We start from the raw sequence: 14,267 nt of genomic DNA, 5'->3' as shown, positions 1-14,267 counted from the left end.
GGGTTTTTTTTAACTTTGGGTTTTTGCTTTTCAGCCCAGGACTGAAAGAATGCCTCATGAACACCTGTGGGTCAAAGTGTGACTATTGCCTAACCATCAGTGAAGCCATCTGAGGTCCTGGCGTCTGTGTTTCCAGTATTGCTTGTCATGTTGTGACACCTCTGCACAGGGTGTGAATAGTAGCACTGAGGAGAGCAGCTCCATCAGTTGTATGTGCCAGTGAGTGTTGTTAGGAGATTGTGATGGGCAGAGAGGACTGTTGACATGAGCCTGTGGGTTGCAGGTTGGACAGGGTCTCAGCCTGTGACTTAGAGAAAGAAAACCATAGAGCCAGTTCACATCAGTGCATAAGGATTCACAGAGGCAATTTTTTTTGCTTGGAAAGATTTGTCCTGAGCAATCTTCCTCTTCTTGTAGGTGAGCCACTGCCACAGCATGGCCACTGACAGACGAATGGTGTAGGTCTGCACCCAGGAACCGAACCGCAGGCCACTGAAGCAGAGCATGCTGAACTTAACCACTAGGCAACTGGGGCTGGCCCAGAGACAAAGTTTTAAACCAAGTAAGTTTGGTATCATATTTTCCCCCAAGCAAGCACGCAACTATATGCATACACATGTGTGTGCTTGGAGGTTGTCTGTCTTTTGATTTCTTCCATCTTAGACTTGAGACATTATGATCCCTAAAGAAGCTCACTGTTACGTAGAATATGTATAAAAAGATCTTCTATGTGGGACACTCAGTTTGGGGCCCTCTTAGGAGTTACATATAGATAGAACCACAATGTCCTTTTGGGGATTTGTGTGTGTGGTTTGGTTGGTGAATCAGGGGAGAGGAGTTGCTCTGAGTGCTGTGGGATACAGGATTTGTTACGGGAAGTGGACCAGGCCTCACCATGTGAGGAGCTGAGGGTGACAAAGAGATGTGTGAATTGAGAGCAGTCACCAGCTAGTCCATCTGAGTGCAAAGCACGGAGGCTGAAGTGACCCCGGGCAGGGGTGCGCGCAGCGAGCATTATGGGAAGCTGACGCTGCCATAGCAACTGCCTCTGTGCATCTACAGCCAGGTGCTCAGTGGTGCGCCTGGGGCCACCCTAGGTCAGCACTGGGGAAGAAGAGCTGAGGCGGAGTGGAGGAGAATGAGGACCAGCTGGCACTGGCCAGGCACCTCTGTGTCTGTCCCCACATTTGACTGTGATGACCTTTGAAGGAAAATGGCCTTTGCTTCACTTTTGCCTTCCAAATCTTACATAAGCATGTTTTTGAGCCAATTTGAACTTAGAACCACCAGGGAAGGGGACTCCGGGAAGGGTAGTTCTGGCTTAACCATGTTGACAAGAACAAACCACCACAGTTTTGGAAACTGCCTATTTGAATGACAGCATGCACGCATGAGACCTTTTACAGAAGCCCTCCATGTCAGTACACACAATTAGTCATCCACAGAGTTCAGATTCACAGTTTGATTTTGACTTTGAAAGTCACTGAGGGTGCAGTGTTGGAGACTACAAACAGCAGCGGACCATTGCTGGCATCCAGGACGTCACCCAGGCACCATCTGCTCCCCTCTGTTAAGTGTTACCAAACGTTCTACAAATTAAGATCCAGAAACTGTCTATGTGGTAAAATAATTCACAGGCCACATTGTCTTAAATTGAAACTGCTTGAAGGGTTTGAAATGGTTCAAAGTCATGTTGGGTTGGGAAAGCCAAAGGGAACCTTCCACTTTATTCTGGAAGACCACCTCCCACCCCATTTTACAGAGGAAAAAACTGAGGTGAGGAAGGCCTCAAATTTACGTGATGTTTGGCTGCAGGAGCAGAGTAAATCTCCAGTCTCCTGTCTGCCTGATAGTCCACAGGCCCCAGCTTTAATTCCAGTGAGTTTTGGGAATCATTTCTGATGATGTCAAGATTGAAAGAAAGGAAAGTTCTACTCCATTTTCACAAGAGTGATCTGTATGGTAAGGAGCCCAAATTAGGTTCTCTCCTGAGATACGGGGTCTTAATTTATTATGAGTTAAAACCAGGGAAGGGCTCTCCAGTCCATCCCCGTGTGTGGACTCAGGCAGAGGAATACTACTGCAACAGGGTCTGTATTGATTGGGTACAAGGTTTGCTCTTGACAGTCTTTTCATTTTTACCTTTAGACTTTTTTATTGTGAGGAAGATTGGCCCTGAGCTAACATCTATCGCCAATCTTCCTCTTTTTGCTTGAGGAAGATTGTTGCTGAGCTAACATCTGTGCCAGTCCTCCTCTGTTTTGTATGTGGGGTGCTGCCACAGCATGACTTGATGGTGGTATGTAGGTCTGTGCCTGGGATCCAAACCCATGAACCCCAGGCCGCCGAGGCAGAGCATGTGCACTTAACCACTATGCCACTGGGCCAGCCCCTACCTTTAGACTTGGAAAACCTTGCATTGCAATGTTTAAAAAAAAAATCACAGAATTGCCTTTGGTTTTGTAGAGGTAGAACTTTCCATAATGTAAAGGTTTTTGCTACCGTCTTTAGAAATGATTAGAACGATTAGGGAAATGTAAGAGTCATAATATGGAGCGGCCACAGCAATCATTGTTTGGACAGTTTGAAACTAATAACAAAAGATAAAGAAGAATATTCTTAGTATCTAAGCTTCATAGGTACCTGCCTTCATATCTCTAAACTGAATAATGAACCAACCGTTTGGGTTGTAAACCCTTATTAGAAAGGTGTTTGCATTTACACCGTCATATGTATATTTATTTAAAAATTTCATACATGACAATTTTATAGAATAGAAGTTTTGAATGAGGTGAAACAAAAGTTTAAAAATGTTAACGATTAAAAAGTTGATATCTAGTGTCTCTAAGGAAAATAATGAACACTTTATCGCATTAAACGTTGTTTTAAGACTGTGATGCAGTAATTCAGGGTTCAGCCTATTTGATGGTTGGTTTTAACGCACCGTCATGGCTTAAAAAAGGTGGCTTCCAAACTCTAAACGGAGGAGGGGCACTGCTGGTCATGTTAAGTCATGATGCTTATTAATTCACTTTTATTCGCCAATTATGCAAAGGTTTTTGTTGAAATCTGACTAGTAAATTTCCGTCTTCTCTAATAGCAGACTAATTGAAACGTGTTAGAGTTTTGTATTTTTTAACCAGGGACTTTAAAGCGCTCAAACTCTTCATTTGGAAAGTTTTGAACAAGTTGTAAGAGCATTTCCAACACTGTTTAACATGTTTACCTGGGTTTTGGCCAAAAGATGACTTAAACAATGGCAACACTTCCAAACATCCTTTTCTGACATCCTTCTCCATAGCGCTCGCTCAGTAGTCTTTTCTAGGGCTCTCGGTCATGGGGCGCGGGGTGGAGTAGGTTCTAGTGTGTGGGTCTTCTTTTGCCATGTGGCTTCCTGCTCACTGGCCCATGTGCGTGCCGTAGACAGTGGCCTCACCGCCAGCCCCTGTCCTGCGCTTCCTCAGGAGCCTGGAGGTCCTGGGCCCTGTAAGTGCCAGGCTGAGCAGAGCAGAGAGAAGCTGCACAGTGTGTGTGTGTGTGTGTGTGTGTGTGTGTGTGTGTGTGTGTGTGTGTGTGTCTGTGTGTGTGTGTGTAACGGCGCCCTGTAAGTGCCAGGCTGAGCAGAGCAGAGAGAAGCTGCACAGTGTGTGTGTGTCTGTGTGTGTGTGTGTGTGTCTGTGTGTGTGTGTGTGTAACGGCGCCCGTGAGTCACTGTGCTGTGTTCCTGCTGTACCCTTCCCTCACAACCACTGGAGAGAGCCTGGACACTCAGACAGGGGGAGGGGAAGCAACTTTCACAATCTTCTTCCAGGTCAGATTCGTCTGCTTCTCCTCACTCTTCTGGTTAGGCCTTCCTGCTATTGGTTTTGTCTTATTCCATATTTGGATCTTCGTTGACCAATTTTGAGTATCTTCTTCCTTTCTCTTCTAGACATTTCTTCTTTCTAAACTTCCGTGTTTCTCATTTCTTCCAACTGTAGGAAAAGCCAACTCTAACGACCGTTAAACTCTGCCTTCAGTTCTCAGCACCCTGCAGGGTGACATCCTGAGGTACCATCTTGGGGAATCTGTATAGACTGTGAAGTAGCACATTAGGAAAGTAGAGGCAAGTTTGCTTGGGGGAGGGGTCTATTTAATGATATCAAAGTTCTGCCCACCTCAGTTCTTCCTATACTTGCTACCAAGGATGATGTGATCCATTTTCCTTCCTTTGAGGTACATGGCAATCAACTTTACTCCTAAATTTCATATGCTCAAATCATCTAAATGGCTTGGTTATTAGAAAGGATAAAATGAGCTTTTTCACTCCGGATCCCTCTTTCTTCCCACACATGTCTCTGTGATCACTCCTACTATCACTGTAGCCCCACTGTCTTCCCATCGTGTACAACTGGACTCACCACTCAGGCCCCAACTTTGCGGTCATTGACGTCTCACCTGCTTCCCTGTTTTCACTTCTTCCAGCAAATGGTTATGGTGCCCTCTGCTATGAACAGAGCGCTGTCTAAGTCCTGGGACTACAAGGTAAGTATCTGCCATCAATGAGTATTTGTCTAGCAGGGAAGATAGGTAATTGAAATAAGTAAACAAAAATCACTTACCGGGTGGGGCCTCCTACATAGAGTGGTCAGAGAAGGCTCAGCTGAGGAGCTTGTATTCAAGGTGAGACCCCAAGGATAAGAAAAGGAACCAGCTAAAGAGGAGTTTGGCAAGAGTGTTCTGGGCAGCTTAATGTTAGAAGATGGGAGAGTGCTTTCCAAATGATGTATAATTCTAACCTTGAATCTTGTGCCAAGAGATCTACTTTCAAAAACCACACCACCAAACACATGGATAAGGAGAATAGGTTAGTGGTTACCAGAGGGGAAGGGGGTGGAGGGATACAAAAGGGGGAACATATATGTATGGTGATGGATAAAAACTAGACTACTGGTGGTGAACATGATGTGGTCTATACAGAAACTGATAAGTAATAACATACACCTGAAATTTACAAAACGTCATAAGCCAATATGACCTCAATAAAATAATTTTAAAAAACCCAAAAACCCCAACACACTTGACACCATGTCTTTTTCAAGTGGCAAGAAAATACCAATACTTTTCAAGATAGATAACATTCTCATTACTGTATAGTCTCATAAATATAAATGATAAATTATTGGCCTCATCCACTGATTGTTTCAACTAACACAAGGGAAGCTGCTATTGTTAACTTCACATCAAGCTACAAGGAGGAATGAGTTGGTGAAATGGGCGTTGTGATGGGCACCTGACAGAGAGTGACCTTGTTATTTCAGGTTATGCTGGCCTCACCTGCGGATCTGACAGCCAGCCTGTGGACACAGCCATATCAACTTGATGCTGTGATGATCAGCAAGGAGAAACTAGGTGTTGGGAAGACACTCCTCAAAGTCAGATGTGATTTCGTGGAATGAGAGTCCAAAAGGTAAGGTGAGTCAAGAGACTATGAAACTCTCCAAAAGTGAATCCTGAATGCTCAGATTACATTCCAGGGTACTGAGAAAACGTGAGCAGAGAATTGCTAAATTGCTGTTAATCTTTTGGAATGAGTTTACAGTGGTGGAAGAGATACTGGAAATGGGAATGCAGAAATCTTTGAAGAATTAGAAAGCTAGCCAAAATTCTCATTTTGTAAATAAAAGAGGAAGCGGATGGTGGAAATCACGATTCACTGAGCCCTGTGAAATTCTCATCTGCCTGGATCATGAGGATGTTCCTGCAGACATTCCTCTCACCCTCACTGCCTTCTTTAAGAAGGCCCGGGGCTTCTTAGGTACTTGTCCTGACAATGTTTGTGTTTAATCCAATGTCACCCGTGCAGTTGAACATGTGATCCTATTTTGACTTGATGTTTCCAGGACACTCAAAGCCAAATTGGTGACCCTTCAGTTAGCAAATGAGAAAACATTTTGTTCTGACCCGTGACTCATTTTGACTCTCTCTGGTCTTACTTTATTCCAGTTATTTCATTCTTTCTCATATCTTTAACATCCTTGTAAGTCACCATAAAACACTTTAAGAACAAAATGGCTCCTGGCAAATATAAATAGAAGCAACATCTAGTGGTTAAATGTATGGGCCCTGGAGTCAGCTGGAATCCAGTCTTGATTCCTCACGTGTAAAATGGAAATAATCATAGCTATTTTATAGGATTGTTGTGTGATATTTATGAAGAGCACTGTGGCTGAGACAAAGTTAACAAGCAATAAATGCGAGCTATCATTACGTTATGATTATATAAACTAAATGGATCCAATTCAGTGAGCTTGAAATTGACCCCAGGCAAAATTCCTCAACAGATTGTAAACATCTTTACAAGGTGATCTTTAAAATTAGTATGATTTTCTAACACCATGTAATGCTAGGCCAATAGAATTTTATGTTTCTGAAAGTGCAGTGATCAAATAGAAGAATTTGGAAAGCTGTAGGAAAACATACCTGATGTCAGCAAAGCTTTGCCAACAACTTTCGCAGTAACTTAGGTAAGTAAAGCTTATCAAAGCTTAAAAAAGTTACAAGGGCAGAAGGACAGTTCAGTTGGGTTGGTTTGATAGGTTAAATCAGTAAGACCTCTAGATGGTGGTTCTCAGCCCTGGTTGCACATTAGAATGACCTGGAGAGAATGTTTTTTAAAGTACCAGCACCTGAGGGAACTCTGGGCTGTAAACTCAGGCTCTCCAGGGTGGGGCCTAAGCATCATTTTTTGTTTTGTTTTTGTTTTTTAAGCTTCCCTGTGATTTTAGAGTTTGACCAGGATTGAGAAATACTGCCGTAATTATAATGGATTGAGGTGAGCCTAAAAGCTAGGGGTTTAATCACCTGACCTGGATTTTGTCGTTAGTCAGCCCTATCCACATTTGTATCAGTCACCTATATAAGAACCCAGGGCGCATGCCTCTCAGAAGCGGAGATGCCACAAAGGTGGTGAATGACAGACCTTAGTGGATGTTGACAAGCTGGACCCATGACCTGATTCGAGCAAAATGCACTTTTAAATGTCAAGTTCTAAATTCAGGTGGGGACTACACTTTAGTTCCCAAAGTGTAGTCCCCAGACCAATAGCATCAGCTTCATCTGAAAACTTGTTTAAAGTGCTAATTCTCTAGCTCTACCCCAACCTACTAATTCAGAAACTCTAGAGGGTGGAGCTGTCAATCTTTTTTTTTTGGTGAGGAAGATTGGCCCTGAGCTAACATCTGTTGCCAATCTTCCTCTTTTTGCTTCAGGAAGATTGTCCCTGAGCTAACATCTGTACCAGTCTTCCTCTATTTTGTATGTGGGATGCTGCCACAGCATGGCTTGATGAGTGGTGTGTAGGTCTGTGCCCGGGATCCTAACCCATGAACCCCGGGCCGCTGAAGCACAGCATGTAAACCTAACCACTATGTAACCAGGCCAGCCCCTGTAAATCTTTTTTAACAAGCCCTTGATGATGGATTCTGATGCATGCTAAGTTTGACTTGTATGTGGGGAAAAATCTCACTGGACAAGTACCAAATGGGAGACACTTGAGTAAGCAGTGACTATGAATGGAGAATCTCTTTGTTGATTTGTGGTACTATTTCATTCTTACTTTCCCATTGCTATGCAGACCTTCTACACTGTGTGGGTGGTGCCACTTGCTCAGCAATTTGTTCCCCATTCACAGTATAATCTGTTTATTGAAAATCTGAATAATTCCAGAGACTTAAATAGTGAGAAATACTGAGGGTAGAGTATCATGATATAATAATGCCTAAAAAAAAACCCCCAAAAAACAGAAGTTACCATTTATCAGGCACTGTTATGAGGCCCTTAAATGAATATTAACTCATTTATGAGGAAAGACACAGTTCGGATTTGATCTGTTTGCAGCTGCAGAATGATCACTGTTGGTGGTCGGGCAGCAAAGGTTGAAGGGTGGGCTCGGTAAACGTCCAGTGGTTTCATAGGTCACGGGGTGCACTGTGTAACTGAAGATCTTTTGGATAAATAGTAAAGAAGGTTAAAAATGAATGATCACCAGGATTTAAATTTTCATGCCCTCTCCCTCCCTCTCCCCAATCCCTGAAAAGGGGCAGATGAGAAGACAAATTCTGCCTTACCACACGGAGGGAACAGAAGGCAGAGAAGTTGGGAGAGACCCTGCGAGGTAGACGACTGGCTCTGCTCCAGGGCACGTGGATGAACGTGCACCTGCCTGAGGCCATGTGGGGAGTGGGGTGCAGAGGGGGAATTTATATCTCAGGGTGGCGGAGCACAAATGTGTCCCCTCCTCCAGCCCCTGACAAAGGGAGGTACAAACTGGAGGGACCAAGACTACCTGGGGGGCTTTTCTTTTTTTTGAGAGGATCTGTGATTTAAGAATGAATTGCTTGGGGGCCAGTCAAAAGTTTCATGAAAGAACTGTCGTATCTCAAGCCTCATTCTCTGAGTGTGGAAGAAACAGTCTGAGTCCAGCAAAATGCCCCAAATGGATTTTTCTGTGGCCGTGGCCAGGCTCAGCCACCTTTAAATGCCTTCTGGGCTGGGAGGGCTCGAGGAAGCAGTGTCGGCCAGATCCGTGCTTCCCAGTGTTCTGAGCGCACCTCTGCGAGGGTTTTGCTCCCCTTGGAGATTAAAAATATGTTAGCATGTGTTAAGGATGCTGAGAAGTCCTATCGTACATGTGATACTGTGATTTATAATAGGAAATATACGTTTGATCTTGGCACTGAGTGCCCAAAACACTTGGAATTTCCTGAGATGAGAGTGATAAAGGTGTCATTTGTTATATTAATGAGGTGACTTTTGGAAAGTACCTAAGGATGAGGACTGATCACCAGAGGAAGAAACCATGTGATTAGAAGGAGGAGAGGGGCTGGAGGTTGAATCACTCTCCAGTGGCCAATGATTTGATCAATCAGGCCTGTGTAATGAAGCTTCTATAAACACCCAAAAGGACGGGTTTGGAGAGCTGCTGGGTTGGTAAACAAGTGGAGATTTGGAGAGTGGCGGCTCAGAGAGCGTGGAAGCTCCCAGCCCTTTCCCCACCCCTTGCCTGACGTATCTCTTCCGTCTGCCTGTTCCTGAGTTATAGCCTTTTATAATAAGCCAGTAATCTAGTAAGTAAACTGATTTCCTGTGTTCTGTGAGCCCCTCTAGCAAATTAATTGAACCCAAGGAGGGGGTTGTGGGAACCTCAGTCTATAGCCAGTCAGAAGCACAGGTGACAACCTGGACTTGCAATTGGCATCTGGGGAGGGGGGGAATGGGCGGTGTTGTAGGACTGAGCTCTTAACCTGTGAGATCTGACACTATCTCCATGTAGATAATGTCAGAATTGAGTTGAATTGTAGGACACCCAGCTGGTGTCCGAGAATTGCTTGGTGGTGTGGAAAAACCCACACGCATTGGAGTTGGTGTCAAAATTGTAGTAAAGAAACCTAGTTTCCATCTTGGCAATATGTGGTCTTTCTAAAGCATTTCTTCCCCATGATTATGTTACATACTATTAAAAAAATCAGAAAGGAAGACAATTTAGGTGATAAAACCTTTAACACCTCATGAAGTGGACAGTCACCTTTCGGGGAACTGCAAAATGGAGCAGAAAGCAAGAAGCTTTTATAGGATAAAGAATAAAGAACGAGGAAGGGACTAATAGAAAGTACCTGATTGGCTGGGGCCCCATAGTCAACCTTGTTTGGAGTGAGAAGGCCCAGAGTTGGTTTGGCCTTTGGGGATTGGCTGAATGAAAATCTTGCATTTCCAGTCAAGAGGAACACGATGTGTTTACAGGGACATGAATGTTTTCTAAGTTTTGGTTTGCTGGTGTGGTACCCTGGGCAGGAGTGGCTCCATCTTGGGCCTAGAAATTTATTGCAATAATCCAGGTGGTAAAAACTTGAACACACAACAGAAACATACAAAATAAAAGCAAAGTCATTCAAAGGCCCCTCAGCCCATTTCCTACTACCCAAAGATAATCACTTTTATCGGTTTCTTATCTCTTCTTCCAAAAATTGATATGCATACCACAGGAAACGTGTGTGTGTGTGTGTGTGTGTGTGTGTGTGTGTGTGTGTTTATGGAAACATTTTGGTTTGTGACAATTTAGGGGAAAGGATGGGTGTGTGCTACTGTCTTCTAGTTGGCAGAGGCCAGAGATGCTGCTAAATATCCTACAGTAAACAGAAGAGGCCCCCACAACAAAGAATTATTGTGCCCTAAGTGTCAGTGTTACCGAACCTGAAGTGAGTTCGCTCACCCGTTGAGCGGCAAGCCAATCTCTGACACCAGCTGTGGTGGAAGAAAGTAGGAAGTTTATTTTTGCACAGCGCTGAGCAAGGAGAGAGGGCAGCTAACGCTGAAATCCCAAACTCCCCGAAAAGCTAAAAGGAAGGGTTTTTATTTGGGGTTTTAGGTAGGGGAGGGGGAGCATATGGCCTTGCTGGTCGGAGCTTTCCCACCAGCCTGTCTTTGGCCTTGAGACACTTGCAGAGAGGAGGCGGCTCATGACCTTGCTGGTCAGCAGCTTTCCCACCAGCCCGTAGCTCTTTGTGGGAGGAGATGGTCCAGGTGCTTATCCTTGACGGTGTCTGTCTCCATGGAGGATAGTGGATTCTGGAGCCAGGAAGCCAGAGAGTAAACTGGGAATGAGTGTTTTGGTTTTAACCCCATATATGCTGGGTTTAATGTGGGGAAACTGATATCAGGGTCGATATCATCAGCATTGCTGATCTTGAGAAACCTTGCAGCAGTTTTGAAACCTGAGTGTATCAGAATCCCCTGGAAGGTTTGTTAAGACACAGATTGCTGGGCCCCACCCCCAAAGTTTCTAATTCAGTAGGTCTGGAGTGGGGTCCCCAAATTTGTATTTCTACAAGTTTCCAGGTGATGCTGATGTTGCAAATCTAAGGACCACACCTTGGGAACCTGCCTGGGGCCTTCCCCTTGTCTCTTTGCATGAGGTGGGGGCACTAGCAGCAGATCTTGGTTCTGCGTGTGGGAAGGGATAAAAGTGAGAGAGGAATACTGTCTGCTCTTTGAGTACCAAACCAAGAAGTAGCAGAAATCACTGCCATTCACAGTCCATTGGCAGGAACTTAATGAGGAGGCCACACCCAGTTGCCCAAGAGGCTGGAAGATGTGGTCTCCAGTAGAGCGGCCATGAGCCCCACAAAGATGAGGGGATGGGGTTGGGGGGCGGATTTTATTACTAGGAAGAAGAGAGAATGGATACCAGGGACAGTTTGCAGTCTCTGCAGAAAGATCTGCCCACCACCCTGCCTGCTCTCTCTCTGACCTCCGCTCCTCTCTTTCCGCTCTCTAGACACACTCCTCTCTCTGCTCCTCTGCCGCCCAGCACACTCTGTCTCAGGGCCTTTGCACTCCCTTCTCCCTCGTGTTGGAAACTCCTCTCCCAGACAGACAGACGCTGGGTTTGTTCTCTCACTTCACTGGGGTCTCAGCTCAAATGTGACTCTTAGAGAGGTGGCCCTGACCACCCTGTCTAACACGTACCCCCCCACCTGTCCCTTTATTCTTTCTCCCCTTATCCTGCTTTCTTTGTCCATGTTAGTGCCCTCGACAGTATATTGCATCTTTCTCTGCCTCTCTGTTTGTGCTTGTCACTGGAAAGTAAAATTTGTGAGGGTAAGGCCTGTCTGCAAATAGATTTGTCCTCAGGTTGCAAAGCCATGAGCTGTTCAATCCTCATTAATTTGGAATATTTTCTTTGGGCTTCTTGTGCCCAGTGTGGTGGCATATAGGCTCGATGGCCCTGGAACATCCATTGCTGTCCCTCTGCCTCTCTTGGGGTGGCCTTGTCTCTCCAGGTTCATGGGGCTGCCCTTTCCAGCTGGGGTGTGAGCTAGAGGAAACAAAGCCGGCTGGCAGCAAATCTTCCTAAGGGGGCAACGCCACTTCTCAAAGGAACGCGTGATGGTCACCCATTTAATGGAACAGCCCAATCAAGGGAGAGGCGTTGATTCATCTGATTCAGCCCTCACCAGAAAAATCATCCTCTATCTAAACCATCTTGACTTACAAGATTCTTAATGGCTCAAAAGTGCCGTATCAGCTAAAGCTGATGTAAGAAAATAAACACTTCAAAACTGTGATATTATAAGCGGCTCCAGATACAGAACAGCTCAGCCCCCATGGATAGTTCTTATAAATAAACCAGGCCATCGCACACTACAGAAATAACTAGAATTTCTGTGACTTCACAGGGAGCCAGATGGAAATGCCCTTGTGAAGAGAATGCTGAAGTCGTCCCATAGTCAGATTATGGTCAAGCATTAGATTTGAGCCAAAACGTTTTGCCCTAACTTGAGCCACTTCTCTAGTGGAATCTAGTTCACTTGAGCACTCAAGCTGAATTTTGATGCTTAGATTTTAGGGAAAGGAGACATAACTACAACAGCATGAGCTCATCTAAAGGGTCTGGTTAGCGCCAAACAGAAACAAATGCCAGCAGCCAGCGCAAGCCTGGAATCAGGTTTGACCAGTGGCTTGTATGTTCTACATCCACAGCCCAGGCCATCTGGACTCACAGTGCCCTGCAGCCCGGCAGGGTCCTGTGTGATTAAAAACAGGCCAGGCACTGGGCCATGAGACAGAGATTTTCAGCATCACTGGTTAAAATAAAAATAGTTTCCTGTTAACGAGAAAAGGCCAGATATCAGAAGAACCTCGTTTCCCTAGCATTTTAATTTTTGAGATTTTATGGTGATAAGAAAAAAGCAAATTCTTTTTCAAGAGAGTGTGCTGTAGCAATTTATTTGGGAAATGATATCTTCTGGACAAGGTGACCATGTGGTCTGTTTTGGATGGACTGAAAAGTAGCCAAGACAAAATCAGGGGAGACTCAGCTTTGTCCACAGGCTCAATTGCAGGCAAATGGTAGCTCTGTAAGGGCAAGGCTGAACTTAAGCCAGATTGGCCAGGAGAGGTCATTTGATTCAGACTGTCCCCATAAATTCCCCTGGAGCGTAGGTAGTGATTTTTCTTACTCCCCAGATTCCAAATCCTTTCAGTAACTGGCTTGGCAGTCTGCATGATGGGCAGTCAATACAGAGGCGCAAAGGTCTCCAAAAGCTAGGCCAACTCAAGGCTTGGGAAGTCTCCAGGGCTGTGCCAGAAACCAGCAACCCCAGCAGGGTGGAGGCCTGTACGAAACCATGGGATCCGAACATGTGTACTTTACTGCTCTGCCACCCGGCTGGCCCCCCTGGGGGACTTTTTTTATTCCTCAACTGTGAGAGCCTGGTCTCCACTGAAAGCTTCACTCCAGCTGTGTGAGCTTGGAGGGAGCCGAAGAAACCACTCCTCTGATGGAGGGGTTCAAAGCAGGGCTGTCAATGTCCCAATGTCCTCCAGAGCTTTTGGGGACAAATGGCTTTTTATGTTTTATTCACAGCGCCCATGACCCATCCCCACCCCAAGACTAATACCCAAACTGTTGGGGGACCGACCAGGAGACTGAAGAGAAGCACAGTGGCCGTTCTGTGTGCGGCTGCATCTCAGATTGCAGTAGCCCCTGCCAGACTCCTCACGCCCACCTGCGATAGCACGCTGCTCCTCTCCCCACATCCCTGCACTCCTCTGAACCCTGGAGCAGGCAGCAGCGAAGAGTCAGGCTGGAGACTCCTCCCAAACAAGTCAATGGCGAGCGAAGCAAGCGCTCTAGACCTGTGTGGTCCAATGCAGCTGCCACCGGACACAGGGGGAGACCCAGCACTTGAAATGAAGCCAGTGCAAATTGAGATGTGCTGTAGCTGTAAAATACACACCAGATTTTGAATACTTAGTATAAAAAGAGAGTGTAAAATGTCTCATTAATCATTTTATGTTGATTACATTTTGAAATGATACTGTTCTTGATATACTGGGTTAAATAAAATATGTTAAAACTAATTTCACCTGTTTCTTTTTACTTTCATTCACCTGGCTACAAAAACACTTAAAATGACATAGATGGTCCTTGTTAGATTTCCACAGGACTGGAAGAAACTCCGGTGTGGTCTGAGGGTCAGGGATGTCCCTGGAGAAGGGGAGAGTGGAGCTGCGCTCAGATGCGAGGGGAGGATTTCATCAGAGGAGAGGAGGGCTTTTCATTTAGGAAGAAAGTATTTTAACTCACTAGCAGACCAGCAGGCTGCTAGCTGGGTCCACAGGGGCAGCCAGCAGTTAGCAGGATGCTAACCGGGTTTTATTCAGGTGTCTATCTCAGATGACCTGCTAGCGCAAGCCAGCCTTGGGTCTGCCACGGCACATCAGGG

The 14,267-nt window shown here is 45.4% G+C and overlaps 1 long non-coding RNA gene across 1 annotated transcript; it reads left to right on the top strand.

The window, feature by feature from the left end:
• Positions 1–34: 34 nt before the first annotated feature.
• Positions 35–13,902, top strand: LOC102149098 (uncharacterized). Its single transcript, XR_290069.4, has 5 exons — positions 35–219; positions 418–562; positions 4,465–4,524; positions 5,301–5,449; positions 13,406–13,902. It is a non-coding gene; the product is annotated as an uncharacterized lncRNA (long non-coding RNA).
• Positions 13,903–14,267: the final 365 nt, after the last annotated feature.

Source organism: Equus caballus, chromosome 3 (genome assembly GCF_041296265.1).
Source record: "Equus caballus isolate H_3958 breed thoroughbred chromosome 3, TB-T2T, whole genome shotgun sequence".
In the NCBI taxonomy this organism is placed as follows: Eukaryota; Metazoa; Chordata; class Mammalia; order Perissodactyla; family Equidae; genus Equus; species Equus caballus.
This window is presented reverse-complemented; position numbering and strand designations above follow the sequence as displayed.